Source organism: Chelonia mydas, chromosome 1 (assembly GCF_015237465.2).
Source record: "Chelonia mydas isolate rCheMyd1 chromosome 1, rCheMyd1.pri.v2, whole genome shotgun sequence".
NCBI lineage: Eukaryota > Metazoa > Chordata > Testudines > Cheloniidae > Chelonia > Chelonia mydas.
Window position 1 is genome coordinate 121971095 of NC_057849.1, and position 26157 is coordinate 121997251.

Consider the following 26157-nt stretch of genomic DNA (forward strand, 5'->3'; position numbering starts at 1 on the left):
ATTCTTACTCATGTCAATAGTCCTACTAAAGACAATGAAGCTACTCATGTAAGACAGAGCTATTCCTAGATGTAAGAATTTGAAGGCCTGGGCTTAAATTCTGCATGTAGCAAAGTAACACCTCTTGCCTCTGTACTATCTTACTGATATGCTGACCCATGTCAAGATAAACCTTTTATTATGAAGAGAACTGTGTACAGCAATGAGATAACAAACTTCTTACTACTCTGTGTACCTATTGCAGGTACTGGGATGAGTGGACCTAGCCCTGCCTAAATTTAAAAGCCCATCCACTCAAACAAAGGAGAGGAGCCACTGAACCCAACTGGCAAGTGAACAGAGGGGACAACAAATGAAAAAAAAGGGATGGGAGTGAAGGTCAAAGAGATATAACAAGGGATCTAGAAGGGGACACCAACTAGAGGACCCCCAAAAGTACCCACCACTACCCAAAGGTGTTTAAGGAGTCCATGGACACTCCCCTAGGAACTCAGCTCAGAGGCATGATCGGATGAGGGACCAGCAATAACCTGACAGTCACAGAGCATCCTGCCCCCATCCAGCTTCCTCCTTCTTGTGTGATGGATGGCCATCTTGGCCAGCACCAAGAGGAGGTTGACGAGGAGGTCACAAGACTTTGTGGGTCCACAGATAGGGTGTGCATGAATGAGGAAGTGTGGGGGAGAAAAGTACAGGCAGAGCCCCAATAAGAGATTCTAGAGCAGCTGGAAGAGGGGCTGCGACTGGACACACCCTAGATAGATGTGTGCCAGGGTCTCCCTCTTGCCTCAGAAAGGACATCTGTCAGGGGATTCCATGAACTGTGCAACCACTCCGTGTAGCTGAAGCCTTCTACTGCTCTGTCCTGGACTGCTTTGTTCCTGCCCCCACAGGAAGTGTCCCAGGAAACCCAAAGACTGCATGAAGAGTGCCCAGGAAGTGTGAGATCTCTGCACTTCGTGGAGGATTTACTCTAGAACACATCTTCCCTTTTCTAGATCCCTTTCTCAGTTATTGACTGAACTAAAACATATTAAGTTAACTAACAAGCTATAACCAATACAATAATTGACTTAACAACCCTTCCGTTTGCTTTAACGCAATCTTATCATCACTCTATCAGTTCCTTATTGTGTTTCAGTAATTTTCCTGGTCTACTATATATCAAATGATCTTTAGGTGAGTCCTTGTCAGTCAGTCTCATAACAGGCTCAGTTTGTGAATTGTCTTCAACTTGTACGTCTGCTCTCACTTCACTTGTCTTGGCCAAGTGGTCAGGTATCTTGAGCAGATGCTTATGATTCCCTCATAAGATTTTGCCTTCATCTGTGGTCATCAGTGGGGTGGTTCCTTTTTGATCACAATAGTTTTGACTGGCAAGTGCCTATCTTGCTAAATTCTCATTAAGTCTTTATTTTTTGACTGTGAATGAAGTCTTGATCCTCTATAGTAATATTTTGTCTGATTGTACTTTCCCAGTCTTTTCTGCACTGTCACAGACTCCTTAGTCATCCCTTTGTTTTTGTCCCCATCTGGTAATCAAGTGTTTATACCTTCTGTTGTAGAGGAGTTCAGCAAAGCTCTCTAGTTGAGTAGTGCTAAATATAGATCTTCTTTTGCATCCATTGCTTTTCTGGGCAAGTTCTTCACTATATGTACCTCATGTTCAGCTGATCCATTGGCTTGGGGATTTCTGAGACTAGATGTTTCATGATGAAAGTCAAACATTTTAGCAAGGTTCAGGAATTCCCTATGCTTAAACTGTTGTCAGTTATTACTGTTCTTGGAATTCCATGACATACACATACAGACTTAATATGCCCGACAACTGTTGCTGCTCTGGTATCATCAAGTGTGACTACTATTGGGAAATTGGTAAAGTAGCCCATTATAACTAGAGGTTCATGTCCAACTTTGTCCCATGGAATTGCAAGTAGTTTGTGCATTATCATTGGCTCTTTCTGCTGGCAATCTCTGTACCTCTGACACATTCTGCACCTGCCCATCATTTCTTCAGTGTCACTATTTGTCTGTCATACAATCCGTAATTTTATATAATTTCTCTAGCTCTCCTTTTTGATTTGCTCTTTCCCAGGTGCCCTTCATATATTCATTCCAATATGTTCCTTCTCACCATGGTGGGAACCACAATCTGAGTCCCCTTCAAGAGCACCCCTGAGATCACTGACAGCTCATTTTTGTAGTGGGAATATGCAGGTAGGAAGTGTTGATTCCCACCCCCCCCTTTACTTATACCTTATATCACGGCTTGCATCATTGAATCTTTAGTCATTTGTCTCTAACTCATCCCACACCCCTGGAGATACAGCATGTGAGGCTTTTTTCATGTCACATGTATGTTTACTGCTTGTCAAAGCTGTGTATTGTCAGATGGAGCATACACTCTTGAGCGTGTGTCTGCCATTCCTAAGGCATCCAGGATGGAAATCCAGGGTCACAAATACTACCGTAGTTTTAAAATAGTCCCTGTATCCTGGGTGGTGCTTCTCCTAGTCTCTTTTAATGTATTGCCTTCAGAGGTTTATGATCAGATTCTGCTTTGAAACTGTGACCATAGAGAAAGTCATGAAATCTTGTACTGCTATCTGCCAGATCTAGTGTCTCTTCTTCAATTTATGCTTACATCTTCTCTGCAGCGGTCATAGCACTAGGTGCAAGTGAGACCAGCAACCAATCAGTGTCATGACTCTGCAATAGTTCTGCTCCCAGCCCTCCGTTCAAGGCATCTGTGGAGATCCTGAGGTCTTTCCATGGGTTAAAATATTGCAGCACTGGAGCTAATGTCAGAATGCGCTTTAAATCACAGAACTGTCTTTCATGCTCTGCTACCTATGCCCATTCAGTGACCTTGTGGAGGAGATGTGTGTGACTTGTATTGTTAGGTATGAATTTGCTGACATAATTTAACATGCCCAGCAGCCTTTGAATTCCATTTTTATCTTCAGGTCTCAGGATGTTCAGTATTGTCTGAATCTTTCATTCATCAGGCAAGATTTTGTTTGGAGTCCATGTCTTTCCCAGGTACGTTATGTCCATTGTTTGAAATTGACATTTGGCCTTATTCAGTTTACGGTTATTAGCTCTCACAAATTCCAGTACACTCTTCAGTTGTTCCTGATGCTTAATGGTAGTGCTGCCCCAAATTAGTATGTCATCAAAGTATATTTTCATGCCTGCTAGACCCACTAGCATCTGGCTTACTGTATGGGGAAATACTTTTGGAGCCAAAGATATTCTGAAAGGCAGTGTTAGGAAGCAAATGGTTTGTTGAAAGTGCAGATCTTCGAGCTTTCAGTGTCCAAAGGGATTTGCCAAAATTCAGCTGATGCCTCTAATTTGCTGAAGAATTTGGCTTCTGCCATAGCAGACAATAGTTCACTTCTTGGGCGTGGGCGTGTTCTCTTTTGATGATTGTATTCAGCTCCTTAAGGTCCGTACACAATTTAGTCCCCTTCCTTTATTCTCTGCAACTGCTACGAGTGAACTCAATTGCTTGGTTCTTCTAGTCCCCAAATGATACCATCTATTGTCATGTTTTGCAGCTCCTCTTCTAGCCTCTTTCTTATGGGTTGGGGGTGGGGTTGGCTCGCAGGGGCCGTGGCTGGCTCGTTGGTATGGGCTGGGCTTGCTTCCCAGGGCCGGGTGGGGGACAGGATGGGCTTGCGAGGTGGGATGTAGTGCGGGCTCAACAGGGTGGGGCTCACTGGTATTGGGGCAGGGCTGGCTTGCAGGGGTGGGGCTGGCTCACCGGTATGGGGGAGGCCTGGCTTACCAGGGTAAGGGCAGGGCTGGCTGGGGCAGAACTGGCTGGGGCAGAACTGTTCACGGGGAAGGGGAGGATGTAGGGCAGGCCCAGGGACAGACACTAGGCCTGGGGTCTCTCCACTCCTGAAGGCCCATGGAGCTCTGTCCTGGGCCCATGGAGTGCCCCCTGGCAGTGTGGGCCAGGCTGTCATACTCCCCTCTCTCTGGGGTGGCTGTGGTGTCCCCCCTCCCTGGCTCCCTTGGGGCAGGGAGCTGTTGGGGGAGGTTCCCTTGCGTGTGCATGACACAAGAGCACCCCGCCTCCCCCAAGCTGGCACAGGCCTGGCAGTGCAGGCAGGTAAAGGATAAATCGGGTTAACAGAGAGGAAACAAAGGGGCGTTCTACATAACCTCAATGTTCACAGTGGAGAGAGGTAAATAGCATGGTCCCCCAGGGGGCTGTGCTGGGCCCAGTCCTATTCAACATGGAAAAAGGGGTAAACAGTGAGGTGGCAAAATCTGCAGATACTCTCTCACTGATTTAGCTATGATACTCAGTCATATGCTCTGTGCCTTTCTCTCGACTTTTTGTGTTTATTTGCTTGGCTGCTTGGCACATGCACATTGCCCTTACTAGTGTCAGATCCAATCCTTTAGTAACTGTTCATTGGCTTTTTTACTGTCAACACCGCAGGACAATCTGATCTTTGATGAAGGAGCACTTTAATATTCCATATTCACAGGAATGACTTTTTAGTTTTAAGTCTGGCAAACTCCTCTATTGTTTCTCCTTCATTCTGTGTTCTCATCCTGAACATATATCTTTTAACAGTAACATTTTTTGTCTAGGCACACAATGATCCTCAAACATTTGCATTATTTCTGCAAAGCTCCCCTCTCTCTTCGCCACCACAATCTGCAGTTGGGTGTGGCCCTGTCTGTGTGTGTGCTGGAGGAGGCTTAAGAGTACAGAGGGCTTAGGAGCGCTCATCTCTCCTCCCTCCCCCACTGCCTGCAAAGGCAAATCGCTGGCAACAAGCCAGAAAGCAAATAAATAGAGCCCAGAGTTTATTGTGTAACAGGTTGCCCCCCTTCAAGATGCCACCTGATGTGCTGGGACACCACTGAGCTCGCCTGTTCTGCCAGCCTGGGCACCCTTTTTACCTGTCTTGCTGTGCACGCAGGCCATGTTTACAAGCTTTTCTCCATCATGGCTAGAAACTTCATTTTTTTAAAATGAAAGCAGAGAATCTAATGTATTCACATGACTCTAGGAGCTGGGGCTTTAAAAATTTAATTTAGTCAAAAACCTAATTTTCTGTCAAACAATTTCTCCATGTTCAAGGTTTTTGTCCTCATCTCCCAACAAATCCCACGACGGGAGTGGCCCAGATAAGTGGAGGGACTGCCCCATCATGCATAACCATGATCCTCCATGATAGCTACATTCTACCAGAAAAATGGACTGGATTGTCAATCTCAAGAATGAAGCTCATGTGTGCCAGAGCCAGACCTTTCTAAACGACTGGTCCATGAGTCTGGAGCTTATACTGGAAAAGATCAAGATGACTAGGACAGTAGCACCTTCAGAGCAAAATGTAAAACACATTTCTTTGAGTGAGGCATCCTACAATACACCACAGAGATAAGTAAATAAACAAAATCCAGACCCTGAGTGGAAAGGAAACAGAGAGAAAGAAAGGGAGAAAAAATATCTTTATATGTTCACTTTATAATTTTGGGGAGGTGTTTTGTCTCGATAGCAATGGGGATCATACAAGAACCTGAGAGAGAGAGAGAGAGAGAGAGAGAGAGAGAGAGATCCTCACACTGATATAGGTTCTACACAGAAGAAGACCAGCTGTCTCCTCAGCACTGTCCCTCCCTGTCTCCAGATCCTGGAAATGGGCTATTTTTAGGGCCAAAATTACAAGAGGTAAATGGATATGTTTGGGGATGTAGCTCAGTAAACTAAAGTAGCTCTGACCTTCTATATTTCTCCAGGATATCACCACAGGTATTGGCCAGTCAAAGGCAGGCTTTCCTAATGCCTTTTCAAAAAGTGCACGAGCCAATGCGTTGTTTGAATTGTTCAAGACCTTGTAGCACAGTACTTCCTGTGAATGCCAAAAGGCTGATCATGCCATTAGGTTTTTGAAGCATGTGAGCCACTTTCTGGCTATTGCTATTCTTTAATATTTTCCCTAACTTTCGTATTTGCCATAATAGCTGGGGGGCGGGGGAAGGGGAGTGGGTTTTTTTGGTTAACCCCTTCCAGGCTGAAAAAAAATAAAATAGTATTTTGTTTGCTTTAGTTGCTTTTCATGATTTTTTTTCACAAAGTTCTTGCTTGTAAACCCATGATGAATTTGTCATCTTCAAATTATAATGCTCCATAGAGCTGTCCCAAAACGCTACAAGTAAGTTGGAAATATTAAAAAGCAAAGGTCTCCTTATAAGAATGCTGATCCTATCTACGACAGCAGCTCCCATGGAACTGAGAGTAGAGGAGGTTCGTTATATACCTCATAAATTCCTGCTGCCTGAGCTGCTTTTCACTCTTTCTGGGCTTGATGTCATGTCTACAGGGTGTTCTGCTTGCCTTGATGCTAATTGTAACATCTCAATACAAACTGATCATACCTTTCTCTGCCCGCACCTGCCAGCAGGAAAAGAATAAATATCCCTAGCTACCATAGGTTTCAGAGTAACAGCCGTGTTAGTCTGTATTCGCAAAAAGAAAAGGAGGACTTGTGGCACCTTAGAGACTAACCAATTTATTTGAGCATAAGCTTTCATGAGCTACAGCATCCGATGCATCCGATGAAGTGAGCTGTAGCTCACGAAAGCTTATGCTCAAATAAACTGGTTAGTCTCTAAGGTGCCACAAGTACTCCTTTTCTTCTAGCTACCATACTTATTCAGATCAAATGCCTTGTTAAAGAAATGCACCTGGAATGCAACCAGATTAGGGGTCTGGTGCACTGTGAGAGGAAGGAAGCCCAGAGCTGGGAGCCATCTGCCCACAATGCCCTGCAACTTATCATTTCTTCCTGGAACTCCGCCCTGGGAATGGACAGGAAGAGAATTCCAGCTGATTGTAAGTGTTGCATCAGGGTACTGGGACAAGGAGGTACTTAAGAATTAATTAATAGGCATCCTCAGAAGACAGTCTCATTATACCCAGCATGCTAGTTTTCCTCCTTGGGGAGAATATCAAATACATTAAATAGCATTTGTAGAGGGGCAAACCCTACAACTGGCATGGAGCAGGAAGGATCACAAGATTAAATCTGAACCTATCAGAGATTACTCCATGAGATATTATTGGGTCTCATTCTAATCTTTCTTTCAACCAGTTTTGCTCTGGTGTAACTCTTGACCTCAGTGGACTTATTCCTAATTCACACTGAGGTCACAGGCCCTCAGAGAATGAAACATCACTGTTAATAAAGAGCTCATATCAACATCCTCTGCTTATGATTTTTTCCCCTTTATTTGTAGTTGCTTATTCTTTGTTAGGGCAAATTACTGGTGAGGCACGTATTTTGTTTCTCTCGTGATTTTCCCTTGCCAGTCAGCATGGCTTATACTCAATTAATATAGTCCCCCCCATCTGTACTAGTGTAGCATGACAGGCAGTCGTGAATATATCACTAACTGTGTATAGACAAAGACCTGAGTGGGCTCCAAGAGGGATCTATTAACTTTAAAGACAGAGTGCAGCTACAGCTGAGACAAGACCCTTGCAGGAGATTTTCTTGTTTGGTGAAATGATTAGTAAATGCCACTTCCCTCCCTCTAAATTAACTGCAGTTAGGATATGGGTAAACCACAGCATTGCCCTCTGAATCTCACTGTTGCAAAACATTTATACAGGGCAATACCTTTATATGGTGCTTAACAAACACATGTGAAAACACAATTCCTATTCCAATGAGTTTACACTTCACTTAGTAAAACATAGCAGTGCACATGATAAACTCCAGTTCAGTGTTTTGAGGAAGAAGTCTTTCTGAACGTATTCTGTCCCATCTATATAATTAAGCAATGATGGCTTCCCTTAAAAGAGCACTGAAGTTCACAGTCATCAGTTAATCTTTTCATCAGAAAATGGCAGCAAATCCATTTTCACGTGACCACTTCTGCAGACAAGCCAGCTGCTGATAGGAGAACTTCAACGCTCCAAAGAATAGGGAGCAAAATAAAAATGACACTTTTCATCAGAAAAAATGAGTCTCTGAGCACTTTATATTTCAGAGATATTATGATATACTAATTGGGGTGCAGTTCTGATGACTAATCCCATTAGACATGCTGTTTACCCATTAACTGGTTGTCTGAAAGAAGAGAAAGCAACACAGGAATGAAAATCAAAAAGGAAAAAGAATATTTTTTAGCACTGCTGTGACATGAGAATGTGAGAGATGTTAGTTATATTGAAACACTCTTTCAGTTGACAAGGTCACTTGTGGCAATAATCCGCTCATTAGAGGTGTAATCCATCACTCAAGTAATATCAATTTAGTGCCAGGGTTTTAATGCAGGTTGTACTAATCATTAGCGGCAGTTTGTCAACTGCCTAATTCACAAGGGATTGTGGGTATGCATGATTTAGCAGGTGACCCTTGACCTCTGCTGAGTAAGAAGCCTGCCTTAGAGGCAAAATCAAGAGGGACAATACGCAGTGCTCACTCATGAACAATTATTATGCTTAACAGCATGACTGTCATTTTAGAGGGAAAGGGAAAAAACAGTATGTCCTGAATAATGAAGGATTATAATTCACCTGAGACTTGGCTTTAGATATAGTACCAAAAGTCACCACCGTCACTTAGTACTGCATGAAGAAGGCTACATTTTTTGTTTACCTAGCAGGGCCTTTAGCTAAGGTCTGGGTAGGGAAAATTCTTCTCTCATGCAAAAGCTACTGGGTGATCATGGCAACAGACTTATTTATTCTCTCAGCCTGAAAATGTTGGTTTACTCCAAATCCACACCAAGTGCCAGGCACTGGGATTGACCTGTGACTGTAATAGGTGAAAAGTATTAGTTAGGAAAGTGTGCATTAGTGTCAGACTGGTAGAGGATTTCCCCTCAGGCTGTTAATTCATTTGGAAGGAAGAGGAGAATAACCTGAAGTGAATTTCTGTGCCCACCTGAAATCTACTCAGAGAGTTAAATGCATAGTTTGATTTACCAATCATTATAAATGTAGTATAGCATCATACTCTCTATTTCAACTATTGGAAAAATCCATTTTTTTCACATCCCACTTGGGAAGTTATAGGAGCCTTGCCTTACTATATTGCTGCTCTGCTTTATAATAGTAATAATCCCCCTGAAATCTGGCAGCTAGGACCAGATAACTTCCCTAAGCTTTACAGCAATTAAGATACTTTTTTTGCTCCCAATAATGCAAAACTGGCTTTGACGTACTGAAATATAGCAAGTGATTAGTACATAATGTGCTCAAATACCTTTCGGTATTTTGAAAGGGCGGGGGGTAGGAGAGAAAAAAGGAGTCAAATGATTTAGTAATTTCATGGAAAAAGATAGGAACTGAGGTTGCACACTAAGTACATTTCTTGAAGTGTTTTGTTATGTATACCACTGACTGGTTTAAGTATTCCTTTTTTATGTGCCTGTGCATTATATCTATGCTTGGGTCTAAAAATTGTATTGTAAAGGAAAAAGGAGGTTGAGTCAAATAATCGGCATTTAAAATGCCACCGTGGTTGTCAACAAACTTGTGTTGTGCTAGTTACGGGAAGCCAAATTAGAAAAGGAGCACTACCAGGCCTATATATACAGAGCTAGGGCTGATGGGGATCTGGCATAATCCCCTGAGTACAGAGGCTCAGATACCATGAGTATGGGGACTACATAGGTAGATAGATAGATAAACAAGCAGTGAAGCAGCATTACTTTTCTACTCAGAGATGCCTTTAGAGGCAAATCCTGCTCCCCATCTGCTGGCTCAGAGGACCCTGAAGGCAGTATGGTACCAATGTGGTCTCACTGTGAAGATCTGGAGGCAGGATTTGGAGGTCGTCTGTGCAGGGAGTGCAGACCCTGCATACAGCAGAGCTGCTCTACTTTGAGGCTCTCTGCAGAGCTCTAGTGTGGAGAGGGATGAGTGGGGGGGTAAGAGGCTGTAGGGTGGCAAGGTTGGTGCAGCTGTAACTAGTTACATCCACTGGACATTCTCCTGCAGAGGGGAAGGAGAATAGTTCCGCTGGTATTCTATGGCCTGGAGAAAGGGATTCCTTACATTGTATTTCCTTGGAGCAGGGACCATCCTTCTCAAGTGTTTGGAAATCCCTTGGAACATAGAGGGGTCTACTGTAACTAAATAACTAAATAATTGGTCCCTCCAGCCTTTGCAGAGCTCCCCAGTGCACAGCCTGCTCACTGAAGCTGTAGTCTGGATTCAGGATTTTCCCCTAAACCACACTAACTTACATTAAAATGATTTTGATAAGTGCCCTATTTATAGAGAGATTTAGAGCCAAAATGAAAAAAAAATCTATTTCTTCATCTTCTTAACTTCACTGTGATTACAGCAGAAGCAAAATGACCCTTAACTAGGCTTGGAAGGATTAGATTTTTATCAGTAAATAAAAGGTGATTTTGCTTTACACACACAAGCTGAGGAAAAAATATTTCCATCCATAATAAAAATGTACAGATAGGCAAGGTAAGAAAAATGTTGCTTGAGAACTTCTTAGAGTTTGATTTAAGGATATTTACTTTGTATATTTTGACATATGATGTTGACACCTGGATTGCCTTAACAAAATGCTTAATTGTGTTAAAATGGAGAAGCGATTCAAAAGAAGATATCTAATCTAATCTAATCCAAACCAATCTAATCATTTTAAAGTGCCTATCATTGTGTTATCTAAGCACCACAGTATCCTATCCTATCAGTGCTGGGTCCAGATAGAATCAGCCCCAGAATCTGGAAGCCAGAATTTAGCTAAGAATCTGGCCCGATATGTATCATTTCTATGTAAGTGCCAGTGTCCATTTTGAACATCCTAATTTGGTTTAAGTCTTGACTATTTTGACCTTCATGGGTATTTTTTTTTATTTTTGGTCTTGATTTACTTTTAGATATCTCATTTCTATTCACATCTCCTTTCTTTGTCTCATCTTTACCTTTTTTTTGTGTGTGACACAGACTTAGGGACTAATTTTCAAAGAGCCCTTCTCACAGTCCCTAAATTTGGACTTGCAATTTTGGGCACACAAGTTTTTGTCAGAGTAAATTTGATTGCTAGATGTCTGCATACTGAATCTGAGCATACAAATGCCTTTTGTGCAATCAAATCTAAGCTTTTGGACCTGTGAAAACTTGTATGCCTGAAAACTTGTATATGCAAAATTGCAGACACTGGTATTCGCAGGCCCACAGGCAGCTATTGAAAATTTGCCCCTAATCTTTTTTTTCCCCTCACTACTTTTAGAATTCAGGCCAAATGCTGCTCAGTTACATTAATGTAAACGTTGACTAGCTGAAATCAACACAATGAAAGTCAATGAATGACTCTAGATTCAAAACAGATTTGGTCCCCTGAACATAATTTCTCTTTTAAATCTTGGGTAAGTCTCCCTCTCTCTCTCACACACACACATCGTGCTAAATAAAAAGTGATGTTTTTTCTCACGCACAGTTTGGGTACCATTCATTAGAGCCTTTTCTATTTGGAAAAAAAATTGGAGCCTGTGGTAATGAAAGCTCAAGTCATGGGGAACAGTACACATGGTATTTTGTTTAACAGAGTGCTGCCTTGGTAGTCTCATGAGTGGCATTACATAATTTGAACATTTATGGGTATCTTGAACTAATAATTCATTAATTAGCACTAATTACTGATTTGATTATTGATTCCTCTGACTGTGGACTAATCTCTGTTTTTATTCATAACCCGAATATTAATTTTTAAAATGATTATAAATACATACCCCGAGCATCACTTCCTATAACCAGGGAAAGGACCTAGTTTACTAGTGAAGGAAGAATTTATACTTTATGGTGATGGGTGCTATAGAAAACCCTAAAATAGATCAGTTAGACACATTCAGTACTTCTTTTCCCTAGTGCTTTATGTTTGCATGTCTGTCTGGTTTCTTTCTTTTCCTGGTTAAGTGGAAGTCCCCTTGGAACCCAGTCAGCTCTATCAGGTTTCCCCTTCACACACCCATGTTCACCGCAGTCTCTCTCTTTAGATGCTGCCACCTTTGCTGTACTCATTCTCTAAATGACAAGGTGAAATGTGCCCTCCACTGTAGACAATGCTTCAACAGATTTCAGCATTTATATGGAATTACATTTGTTTTTTTGAGAAGGGCAGAAGAAATCAGCTCCACAGTATTCGTATTCCTCAAAAGCCCAGGGAGCAGAAGTTCCAGTGTTTCTTAACTCATCCCAAGCATTCTATGTGACAGCCCAGTGTACCACTGCCACCACATTCCTAGACTAGTCCTTAGTTCTCTCCCCTCCCCCCCGCAATGATATTTCTTAGTTTATAGTCCATTAATATCCTGATTGGGGTAGTAAACAGACTATTGAATCCGGACATCTTTCCCCTGAAGGCAGGATGGACTACACTTGCAAGGTGTTGCTTATTTAGTTGATAAAAGCAAGGTGATCCAGAGGAGACTAGCTATCTGTGGTAAGGGAACTTGCAAGAGAAGTCAAGCGCAATGTCTTCTCTGTTTAAGCATCAGGCAGTTTCACTTGCAGAGATTCTGGATGTGGTAAGGATTGCGTCTTCATCCTGCAGTTTATCAGCTGGACCCATGCCCCTCATAGTACAGAAGTATTGTGTCTGTTTCTGATGGATATTATCAAGGCTTTCTCCAGGGGAGGGCAGGGAGACAGCTTTCTTTGAGTGGCTAGTTGTTAGCCTGCTTTGAAGAACCTATCTCTTGACAGTGATAGTCTGTCCAACTATTGTCCTGTCTCTAACTTTCCTTTTTAGGATGAGGTCATTGGGATGGTTGTGATGAGACAACTCTGATATCAGCAGGAGTCCTCGGATTTCTTTGGCCGCTTTCACTCTGACTTAAGGCCTATGTCTGGCAAAAAGCTTGTGTCCAGCTTGATTCTTTTAGATCTGTCATCACCGTTTGATGTGGCTGATCATGAGGTGTGGTTCACCAAACTGTGGACCCTGGCTGGAAGTGAGAGTGTAACTGTTTATTTTTAATTTATTTAGATTTTCTTTAACATATGTATCAAGTCTTTGAATGTATGTACAACAAGGCACAAATATTAAAAACGGAAAATAAATCATTAACAAAATTAGACTTAGCATTTCAATTAGTCTCATATCCTCTCCAGACTAACAATATCCAGCTGGACTATTAATATCTCCCCACCACATAGCGCTTTGCATGCCCCTGCGCCTTCTCAAAAGGTTAGGGGGAGAGATGCTTGTTCTGTTCTTTCATGTAATGGAGATCCCAGATGGGTGGTGCTGAGCAATTGCTCATCTTCTCAGAGGGCTGTCTCTCATGTGGGGTTCTGTTCTGTCACCCCTCTCTCTTCCTCAATGTGTATGTGAAGCTATTAAGGGAGATTGTGGGAGAGTTTGGGCTACAGCATGAGGATATGACATAGCTTTTCATAATCTTGCTTTCCCAAAACTAGAAAATGCAGGTTCTCAGTTTTCCCAGCACCTGGCAAAAATTGTGCTGAGATGAAACTGATGGCAAGGATGTTCAAAAGCTGGGAATACTTCTGGCAACAGTGTGGAGAAGTATCTTTTTGCATCTGTGCTTAGCTATACCATTATGGCTATTTCTCTACCATGTGGACCTTACCACAGTCGTCCATGCTCTTCTCGAATGCATTACAGCAATATTCTGTATATGGGAGCTATACTTGAAGATCACTTGAAAGCTTCAGTGAATGCAAAATGTGGTTAATTTGCTTAGTGATGTTAATCATAGGGAACGTATACCATCTCCTCTCTAGAGGCTGCGTGGGCTTCCTGTTTGTTTCTACATGCTACTCAAGGTGTTCATTTTGATTTTTAAAGCCCTATATGGTTTGGAGCTTATGAGCCATTGTGCCAGTTGAGATCAGTGAAAGTACTTTCACCAGCAGTCCCTGGACCCTAACCAGCTCTCCTACAGTATGCACATTACTCCGTTTGACTTCAATGGGAGATGTCTGCATGGAGCAGTGAGGGGAGAAAGTGCCCTGGATTTCATCATCTGGGGACCAGATATGAAGTGTTCTTGGTGGAGGGCCTTTGGCTCTGTGATTTGATCACCTTGCTGGTCCATCTTTTCATTAAGCATAAGAAGAAAATGGAACTAGCTATCTTTGGGTGGAAGTCCACTTAGTTAATTAATATTAATGAGGTGTGTGCTATTTTTAACTGGTGCACATGTGCTTGCAGTTTGTTGGATAACTGCAGTTTATAAACTGAAGAACAAATTAATAACTAATGAAGCCACAAGGAAAGGCAAAAGGATTACACAATGGTTATTGATTTTGAGTGGATAGCTCCTAGTTTTGAAATCTATAAGGCTGCTTCCAAAGGTTTGGGGAAGGGAGTGGATTTCTTTTCAAAAGTTGGTCTAAAGGGCATGATCATGTAATGAGACTTAAAAACAAACCAGAATATGTCATTGCCTCATTGTGGACAAAGTGTGTTTGCCTTCACAAAGAGTATGTATGTAACTGGCAGCATTAATATATTTGTGCAATTGCCTTCTGCTAGAGGACACCAATCCATCAGGACGGGTTAATTCTGAGATCACAAGGAAAGATCTGGGATAATTTTCTGTTTGGCCCGGTTCACCTGATGTTTTTATTTCTCTGTGTAGCAAGTACCCCAGATGTGCATTGCAGGAAATAGGTAACTTGTCAGTGATTTTGTGGTTTTGAAGCAAAAAGAAGATTACAGAGTTTTGCACCGAACTACTGAAGAGAATGTTTTATATTTTGAATGCTAATGAGCATAATTTTTTTTCCAGATGGGAGCCATAAAACTGTCATTATGTCAGTGGTATGTCTTTGTTCTTAGCTTTTGCTTGTGCTAATCAAAGACAACAGTGGTATATTTTGAGTTAATACTGTAACAAGAGGAATGGCATTAGTGGTCATCATCATGAGTGACTCCTGGACATGTGGTAATAATTTCCAAAGTGTTTCTGAACAGTGAGTGAGAGAGAAAGAGGGAGAATTTAGCTCTGACTTTAGAATGGAATGTACCATGCAGATGAAATGATAAATTCACAGCTCATTCTAGAAGGGCTTTGAAAAGAAAACGTGTGTTTTAAAGTAATTAACATATCATCTTTCCTGGCACCTACTCCACTCCAACGTCCTATTACCATCGCCCCAAAAGGGAAGATGAAGGGAACAGTTTTAGAGTTGGGAACAGCATAAGCAGGCTGAATTAGAGCAAGGGTTTTTATCTACTCAAGGAAATTAATCCACTTCAGAAATCAATTTCTCATACTTCAGCTACGTAACTTTGGATAACTGGGGAAAAGTTTGAGAGCCTTCAACTAATATAGCATTTTCCTTCTTATTAATGGATGTTCCTGGGTTTGGTAAATTTCTGGAAATTGAATTGGGAATGTTATATATTTAGACATTAGTTTTCCAATAAAAATGCCACCCAGACTTTTTATTATCAGTTGGGCAGTTTTCATGTATTTGGTGACGCAGTCTGTTTGCACTGGATGCTGGTTTGTGCACGGTTCCTGCATAACAAACCAGACATTTAAAAAAAAATTTCTTAAGCTGAAACCCCCCCCCCAAAGTGTTAAATAACTTTAACACAGTTATGTGATCCATCTAATTAAGTTAAGGCATTTACTCTAAGTAACCCCACAGCAGCCCTGTATGTTCCCAAGAAGGGAACAATTGTTATATCTTCCCTGTCTGACTGTATTTTCTCAGAGAATTGCTGAACAATATTAAACATTTGGAGGCTGCATTATCTCTTTGTTTTGACAAATGCTAATAAGTAGCTAACTGCAAGGGGGGTGGGGGGAAATCCTAATTCAAACCAGTTGCTTGATGCTACAGCTCAGCAAATTCCCCAACCAGCAAGATGTAATCTGGAAAGAAAGAAAGAAGCAGAATGGTAGCCTTCCCTGGCCTTTGAAATCACTAATAAAGTCATTAGACAATGTTTAGCTAAAGAGGAATGACTAAACCTAGAGAAGGACTATGCTGAAGAGCTCTTAGAGGGAACATTTAGCAGTCTTTGATTTCTAATTAAATGGTATTATTAGAAGCTTCAATAAAAGCCCTGGCTTGCATGACATCTTCTATTTCTATGTGTACAAGAATGGAGGAGAAACTCCCCCCCCCCCCGCAAAAAAGAGGACTTTTTAATGATAATACCTGAAAAGTGTTTTTCAACAGACCCATACATCATTGTCAAGTGAAAAGATTAAACTTTATTGTTTCTTTTTGAACCAAGAACTCAAGGTGAGTGGAAATGTCTTGAAATGCAAAGTAGTTTGGCAGATAAAGTAAAATGGAGATGAAAACAGACAATAAAAAGACATTGGCTGTAATACAGGAATGAACAGGGAAGTTTACTCTTTTTTAAGTGTTGCCGGGAGAACTTTCTTTTTGCCATTAATGATAGTATTTAAGCGTTGCAATTACAAGCCTTTATTGAAATGAAATGTTTCATTTCAAGAATGGAACAAAATTCATTTTGTGTGTAATATGAAACATTAGTTATGTGATGCCACTGCCAAAATAAACCACGCTGTTCATTTAAAATATCAGGAAACTCCAATTTGAGATGATAGTTATACACCCATTGAGGATACTATGTATATTATTTTTCCTTGGTATTAATAAAGTCTATTAACAACATAACTGCAGTTGATTCATAATGTCACATTTGTTTGCAAGTAATGGATGTAGGTTAAAATGATTTAACTATGACAATGTCTGAAAATGATTTCTTTGCCCTAAAGCCTCCTTGATTTTTTTTATAGGGTTTTTTGGGTTTTTTTTTTTTTGCCCTTCAGCAGCTAGTTGTTGTACACTAAGCTGCTTTCTATTCTAGATGCCCATGTTATCATGATAGAGGGGTTTTGGTGTGGGATTTCCACAACAGGGGTTGACGAAAAAATAACTTCAGTGGTGTGCATTAAAGATTTATTTAAGTCTTCCCTTTGTGAGCCTGGCTGTACTGATTTTCAAAGAAATAATTCATTTTTTCTGTCAAATTCTGCACCTCAAGAAGCAGGGCTACTTTGCTGGGATGGCAATCTATCCAGCCTTCGGTGCATGAGATGCACACTGCTGAACCCAAAGCTCTTCAGTGGGCATGTTTCAGGAGCTGGTAGCTTACAATACTCCACAAATCTGACTTCCTTTTGTAGCCACAAGATTGGGGTTTTTGTTCCTCTTTTTGTACTGTAGTTACAAAGCCCATGTGGGCAACATCGAGTGTGCAGTTTCTAAGTCCTCTCTGTACTGGGCCTTATGTCATCCTCCCATCCACATACACCAGCGAGACATAAGAGACACATTTAAAAAAAAAAAAAAACAACTGGGAACAAATGAGTAAGAATAACAGACTCTGTCAATACTCAGGATTTGCATTGCTACCTTCCGGTTTCTTCAGAATTCTAAAAGTTATCTGTAAAAGCAATTTCTTGTCATCTTGAGTAATTTGGAATCTGTTCAAGATATTTTTTCTGTGGTTCAAAGAAAAAATTTAGGTAAAAACAGATGACTTCGAATATATTCCAAACATATAATTGGTTATGTGTATGCTTCACATACATACATGTATGTATTTTTATAGAGTTAGTTAGAATATCTTATTTTGGCCTACCAGTATGTTATACAGAGTACAGTAATATGGACTGATAATAACTACAATTAAGAGAGTTCTTACTTTTATACCAATTTTTATTCTCTCAGCACTTATAGGAAGGGGGGGGGATCTATAATTATTGAGGAAATAATAGATAATTAAGAACTTTTTAAGAATAAATTCATCACCTATGTTACTAATACTAACAACTTTGACTATTAGAAGTGAAAGAATTTTAAAAATCGGATTCACTTCTCCCTATTTCTGCTGTCTGAGTGCAGTTTAATTTCTCTCCAGTTGAAAAAATGAAAACATTACAGACTGGTCAAATTCATTTTGTTTATGGTCACTGCGAGTTAAATTCTCTTCCTGGTTCCCATACACTGACATAGTGCTCCAACTGCTATTGATTTTAAGCAGAAGACACTCAGATACTGTCACGATGGGTGGCAGTATAAACCCTTATATAGACAAATAGGTAGATGTGTGGGTTGTAAACAGTGCAAGGGAATATTTATTTAACTACATTGTTTTAATTAATATTTTAAAAAATCATGGAAACAATTCTATTAGCATTAAGATTGTCAGAGTTTATATTTATAAAGCCAAAACTGGCAAATTCTACTTATCTTCTCTTTCAAGTAGCCTTTTTAATACAACACCTCATTATTACTAACTTCAAAGAAATAAGCTACCCCAGCACCTTTATGTTGGTATAACTGAGTCCATACTAGGGGGTGTTGCACTGATTTAAGCATATCACTTTCTGAACAGTACAAAAACTGTGTGTAGAATAGTCCTTAGGCCCTGACCCCGAAAGCTAATGCACACGGGGGACCACTGTATCAGTACAAAGTCCCACTGACTTCAAATGGGGTTCCACACAGACAAAGGTATCTATCTGCTCACACAGATCAGCTTGCAGACTGGGTCCCAAATGGACTTGTAAGATGAACAGGATCTGGTCAAAATTTTAGAGCATATTTAACTAGTCAGAGTCCTTTTGATAGTACCTGAAATTAAAGTAACAAAAATAAAATTTATCCAAACTGTTCACGTGAATAACAACTCAGGGTGGGTGCAACATCTCAGTGGCACTGACAATAGACAACACAACAGAGAAGGCACTCCTCTGATGGAGTGAGTGGTTAATCTACTCTACTTCTTATTGCAGCATGACAGAGCTAGATAGCAGTAGAAAGCTGTTAGTCCCAGATTTGTTAGCTTAAGAGAGCTTTGCCTCTTCAATAAGATGATTGTGTAAAACCCTTGTGCTCCTGTCTTGAAATAACAGAGAGCTGGAACTGAAATCTGTGATAGTGTCATTGTTCCCTAAGGTACAGAAATAGGCTTCACTTTATAGTGCCATATCTCTCTCAGTAAGCACTGTCTCTAGGAGTGATATAAACTCTTTGTTAATAAGGATAATAGACTGCGGGGCTAGTGATTCCATCCACTTAAACCTTGAAGACAATAAGGCTGGAGGCAGCTGAAAGCATTAACAGTAACAATTTCAAACACATTCACCGAAGTTTTTTGTTTTAATATTAGGACAACAGGCTAACATTTTCTTTTAACAAAGCTTTTGACTGTTTAGCCATTTCTGTGATCAACTATTTTCCAACCAGAATGCATCCCTGGGAGGTGACAACTGAAAATTGATAAATTACAACGGTCTCCTGAAATCAACAGCTCAGGCAATTTACTGACATCAGATATGACATGCTGCGCTCTTAGCTGTTTGTAATTGGAAAAACTGGCACTGGTGGCCCAGTAATATTAGTGCTTATATGGAAGTGTCTTGCACAAGGTAAAGGAACACAGCCAATTTTCTTTTGATTTTTCTATTGCTTGCTAATCTCAACACCAGCCTCCGCATGCTGGATTCTTTGCAGCTCTGTACAGACTGACTTGCAACAACTGTCCATCCAGGTACTTATATGGACCTCAGCCATATAGTTCACAGTCCCCGTGGCATCACTGCCAGCTTCTTGAAATAAAAACCAGTCATTAGTTCATGGATCTGCTAAAGCATGTCAGCCACACCTGGTCATGTTTTACAAATTCCCTCCTTCAGTCCCACAGGCAAAACTGGGCTTTGAACATCAGAACCACTCATTATTATTATTGATGTAGCACCAACTACGTGCTCAGTGTTTTACAGAACACAAAATAAAGACTTCTACTTTGGATCATTAGGAACATCACAGTGTTTTGCTCAGTTCCAACTGCAGAGTTATATCTGCAACTGCATTCTCTTCAAATGATATTCTCAGCCAGTCATACTTACGTAACCCCAAATGAAGATTATTTAAGTATAGAAGTGGAGAATACATGATAGTGTGTGGTGTGGCCTCAAGGTTTATGGGCACACACATGGAATGACAAGCATAACCCATTGATTAAAAAAAAAAAGCCACAGTAAATGTTGCAATGCAAAACACTTTGCACTTTGACCTACAGGACATTGACTATGAGTCCAATTCTGCAGGCTGCTTTACACAGGTGGACCCAAGCCCTGACGTCAAAAGGGCTGGTCCACCCAGAGCAGCTTGCAGGATCAGGGGCTAGCTTTTAGTCAGAAAACATTTGCAGTGGGTCAGCAAATGGACCATAATAGCATCTATTTTATGTACTTAAATGGTCCCCTTTACCATAGTCTGAGCACCTCACAAGCTTCAATGCATTTATCATCCGTGTAAGGAAGGTACTATTATTCCCATTTTACAGATTGGGAGCTGAGACCCAGAGAGGCTAAATGACTTGGCGTAGGTCTCACAGGAAGTCTGTGGCAAAGCAGGGTCTCAAACCCAGGTCTCTAAAGTTCTAGACTGTTGCTCTAAAGGCTGTATCATCCCACTTCTCAGTTAAGAACATCCTTTATCTCAAAGTTCAGTGATGACTTCTTAATTAAACAGTCCTAAATACCTATGTTAAAAAAATGACCTGAAATATCTGGGCTGCAGTCATGATTTAGAGTCTATAATTGTTTTTTTAACTGAAAGCAAAATCTATTTACAACCATTATTACTCTTTAAATATGGTGACCAGATGTCCTGTTTTTAAAGGGACAGTCCTGTATTTAAGTCCTCCTGTAGGTGTCCCAACTTTTTCTTAAAAATAGGCAAATTGTCCCATATTTTCTGCCTCCTTCTATCGGTACTGGCAGGTCCTGCTGCTGGCCGGATCCCTGCTCGCCAGCTGCCCTCCCACCAGCGGTGGGTGGGGTTGTCCAGTGGCTGACAATGTGCAGAGCTGGTGGCGGGGCGAAGCTGCAGCACACAGGGCCAGGCCACGCCCCCTGCTGGTCCGTCAGCGCAGCTCCCGCTGTCTGCCAGCTGTCTGCCAGCAGGGCCCCGCCCCTTGTTCCGTTTCCAGCCAGCGCTGGCTGTGAGCTGCAGCTGCCGGTGAGTGCAGGCAGGCACCAGGCGGTGGCCTTTACGTGCTCCCCCTCTCACTGTCCTCTCCCTGCTTTTCTCTTTGCCCCCCCTCCAGCCCCACTGCTCCTCCATATCTCCCTCGGCTGAGCGCGTCCTGCTCCCAATGCTGTGCGGAGAACCATCCCCGGTCGGAGCACTCAGCTCACCAACAGCCTGGCTGGCTGACTCCTTCCTTCCCCCACCGCCTCTGGCTGGGCCAGAGCCCTGGGAAAGCCCAAGGCGAGGAGGAGCCAAGCCCTCTGTGTGCCAAAGCCCTGCACGGGGAAGCCTCTCCACCCGCAGCTAAGCTCTGGAGAGGGAGGGGGGAAGCGATTTCCAGCCTGTTCCCGCCCTGATCCTACAGGCTTCACAGCAGCCCCCTGGGAGCGCCTCCCCACCCCACCCTGAGTCCTGCCTCCAGGGAGCGTGGGGCTGCTCCGTCCGGTAGGCACCCTCCCCTGCTGAGCCGCCTCTCTGGCCCCGGGCTGCTGAAGCAGTCAGATTCCCTGGGCCCTGGTGCACAATATGTCCTTAGGGCTTAACCTCTTCCTGCCCAAGCTGTAGCCAGGGGACAGGAGACAGCTGGGTTATGTCAGTGGCTGTGTTACCTGCCTTTGCAGACAGGAAAGGATAAGCTGGTTCCAGCCATGGGGAGGCAGAGAGGTGGGGATGAGCTCTGCAAAGACGTGGGCCAGTCATCCCTTCCCCTCACCCCCCGCCCCCCTGTTCCCATGCAGCTGGAAGCAGCTCCCGTTCCTTCCCTCCTGCACAGTGCTGAAAGGCTGCTGCTGGCCCCATTCTGGTGTGAACCCTGGCAGAAATCTGAGGGGACATGTGACCCTGTGTCCCCCCCATGTGTTGCCTCGAGAAGATGCAGCACCAGTTACCGGGAGACGCAGGTCCATCCCGGGGACCCAGCCAGGCATGGAGGGTGCAGAGTGCTGGGCAGGGAGGGTCGGGTTGGTCGGTCACCCCCCTGTGTGAGAGAGGGGTACGTGTGTGTGTGTGTGTGGGGGTACGGGGATGTGTCTCACCGCTCCTCCTGTGAACCCTAAAGCCTAACAAATAAGAAGGTAAATAAAAAGACTCCAACTACAGTGTTTCTTTTTAACAGAGACTCCGTCAACTTGATGTTAATTTGAACGTTTGTACTGCATAGTTCTGATTGATTGCCATTGAACTCACTTGAATACAAGTAATTTTATCAGGTGTGCCGTATTCAGCATAGGGAAATATGGTCATCCTATCTTTAAACGAACGCAAAATGAAGCATACTGATGAATATTTTTAATATATTTAGTAAAAGATAGTACAATAGATGTTTCAATAATTGCAAAGTGTTTTGGGGTCCTTTTTTAACTTTCAAACTTTGTGGTGTAAAAGGTTGTTGGCCTGTGCAAAAGGATGGCTGATCAGTTAGCCTCATTTGTAGATTGGTCATTAATTTTAGGCCCAGAGGAGGCTGTGTATTTGACTGTTGACTATATCTAGATAGACCTTGACAGAGCACAGGACTTCATTCCATCTGAAAACTAAAACAGCACGCCTGATATTAATTGAATGTAGGATGCCAGGATTAAGATGTGAGCTTCATGTAGGTATATGTGTTAGGATTGCCACCTGTCCCCTATTTTAAAGAATTTATGGCCCAGACAAAGAGCCTGATCCTGCTGCCATTGAAATCAGTGAGAGTGTGATTCTAATTACACAAGTCGCCTTTACACCACTCTGGTAAGGGGTAAAGAAGCCTTACAAGGGGTGCAAATTATATTTAAAGCCCCTCTGTGCTGCCAAAGTGGTGTAAAGCAGTTTTTTTGTAAATAAGAATCAGGCCCTGATAATTTTGGCCTTGATTTCAATGGGGGCAGGACTGGTCATAGATATTGTTATGTAGGGATTAGACCTGGTTGAATAATGGCAACATTTATTATTCAACAAATAATATCTGATCAGTTCTAATAGAGATAATATGGTTCCATGAATTCAAAATTTAGTGTGCTTTGTCATTTCAAAGCACAAAGGGTTACACATATCCACATGCACTTAAGCAAGAATATAGCCTGTAGTCTCTAGGACTTCAATAATCCTTTAATTGTTCTTAATATGAGGTGGCAACATTAGTGTGTCTGTATCTGCTAAAGAATCATAGGGTCTGATACTGCTGATACTTATGCACATGAGAAATGTAACATCTGAGTAGTCACATTGACTTTAATGTGACTATATACATGACTATACACATAAGTAATGCTACAAGCATAAATGTTTGCATGATTAGACCCAGAGTGCAGAGAACTGGGACTGGTATTCTGTAAATAGCAGGAAAGAGTCTAGCCAAGGCTTACATAAAACAGCCTTCATTTTTTAATGTCATCAATCAAAAGCTTCCATATGCAACACACTAAATAACATTTGGCATGTCTAAAATGCTGGAGTAAAACATTAATAGCTAAAAAACCCACCCAAGCTAGTAAAGCATGTTAAAGCTGTGTGAATTACACACAAGCAACTGACAACTTTGCTTAGCTATTCCATATATTAAAGACAAATCTCCATTCGAGGAAGTTTCAATGCCATTTTAGTTATCCGTTTAATCCACCTATTCATTTAGCAGGAATGGTAATTACAGGAAAATTACTGCCAAAGTATGATGTGCAATTAAAATTCAGGCTATTTTGTGTGATGCAAAATCTCCCTTTTTTACCATCATCTTACAAATCCTCTGATAGAAAGTTTGTGCTTTTTTGAAACAGAGCTTGCAATAATAAGCCATCTGGCTTACTTAAACATGAAAGATTAAAATGATATACAGTATGAAGGCTTCCTATTCAATTGCTAATGTCCAAGAACACAACTCCAGTGGCGAAAGCTGTCATTCGGGGAGGGTGGGGAGGAGAAGAGGTAATTAAAATATTTCCTCATGGAGATGGATCCTGGAGCAGGAGACTGGCACACGCAACAAGCAAAATTAAATTTTCCAAAAGAAAGCAGTGTTGGCCAAATGTCTTGCAAACTAACCTTCTGTAGCCTTTAGTTCATTCACAACTGCTTGAGTGGGACTGAAAGGTGGGTAGATGATTAATAAGACAAAAGCAACCAATCTTGGCTTTGTTACCATATCTAACCAGCAGTTCTCCACTACATTGTAGGCGGGGCTTGATTAAAGGTTTACAACAATGGAAAATGCTGTGTGATTAAAAAGCAACACACATTCTTAACACTAAATTGAAAAAGAAGGTTTCAGTGTTCTTTCAGTGTATAATAAAACTTCTGTATCACAAGATAAATAATATACAGAGCTGATCTTTTTGAGATGGGGACACTATATTCCATGGCCACTCAGAAAAATGAATTTAGTATTAATTTAGAAAAAATGGTAACCAGTTCATTGAGGAATACAATATTCAGGCTTGTGCTGCATGCAGAATATGTGCTTCAGCAAAACTGTCATCAATTGGCTGTTAAGTGGAATCCAGGAGACATTTCTACTGTGAAAGCAGCATATCCTGTTGATTTCAATCACAGCCTTGTGCTGTGCTCCACATGCAACTGATACATTTTCAAACAGAGAGAAATTGAAAATCCTGTTGATCAAATTGGATCACCCATGAAGGGCCTGATACTGCTCCCTTTGACTTACATGGAAGCAGAATTGGGGGGACAGACGGTCTGTATTGTTAACAGGGACTTTTGTACCTTGTATATAGTATGTGTGCTTTTACTAGCAAAGTAAAGGCTAAATATCATTACAAGTAGATTATAAGTCCCCTGATGCAGGGACCATGTATTTTATTCCTTATGGAAAAGTCTTACAAAATTTTATTGAGAATGATAACATTTCTATTGAATTTTTAAAATAACCTATAGTTTTAAAGTGGTGATATAATTCTCTATTAAGTTCTATATGATAGAATATAATTTTCTACAGATTTTTTAAACTATTAAACTCTGTAGGTTTTTAGTGTCATGTCAATAGAACTCTATTTAATTACTGTAGAACTCTATTGGCTTCATCCCTATTAAACGCTCAGACTTTTGCATACAGGACATGTTTGTATAGCCCTGTGTTCAGGTGCAGCAGTCCATAAATAAACAAGGGAATAATACTAAAATTAGAGCCCCACCCATTAAAGACATTGCTTCATGCAGTGTCTTCACATGATTCCTTTTAAAACACCCGTTTTAATTCTATTGCTGCTAATTCTGCTTCCGGGATCCGTTTCGACTTAGAGGAGGAAATAATGAATCATAATGTAACAAAAGGTTTCAGAGTAGCAGTCGTGTTAGTCTGTATCTGCAAAAAAAACAGGAGGACTTGTGGCACCTTAGAGACTAACCAATTTATTTGAGCATAAGCTTTTGTGAGCTACAGCTCACTTCATCAGATGTAACAAAAGTCACTGCAAAGTACTCACAAGTGCCATACAGAAAGCCAGATTTGTGTGTGCGTTTGATTTTGTTTTTAAGAATGGCTCTAACAATAGTAGCCAATGGGAGTCCATTAAATCCATTGTATCTTAACTTTCTTTTCAGTTCTTGGCTATTCTCCAGCTTAATTCCTCTGAGTCAGCAAAACTTTCAAACCAAGTTACTCGAACTCTTGAAAAAACTTTGACTAACGGAATAATTTGATCTTTCCACCCCACCTCATCACCCCTTTTAAAAAGGGTAAAGGCTACATTATGAGGGAAGGGGAAGATACTCTTCTGAAATAGTTACTGAAAAAGGTAGGACACATTTTGTTCAATAAAAGCAGGAAAAAAAAGTATGATTGTACGATATTAACCTACTATATTTGCTTCTGTTAAGGAGCTCTCCTTCGCCTTCAGCACAGGGTTTTATCATCAGAGTTTCTGACATCTCTGCCTTTTATTCCATGTAATTCTGTCTTGTAAAGTGATGGAGATTGACATTCCCCTTTCATGTCAGAGGAGACAATCTTCCTACACTTAGAAGCACAAACAGCTATAAGGAGACCAAATGAATCCACTCCTTTCTCTGTCTGGACCTTTTCCCAAAGGGCTAGAGTGGGAAGGGGAGAAAGCTGCTTAACATGGCAACACCTGGCTTCTGTATTTTTGTTGGTTGTCTAGTGAGCTCAAAAATATAGTAGAAGGGGTGGGAAACACCATGGCACAGAGCATGTTGGG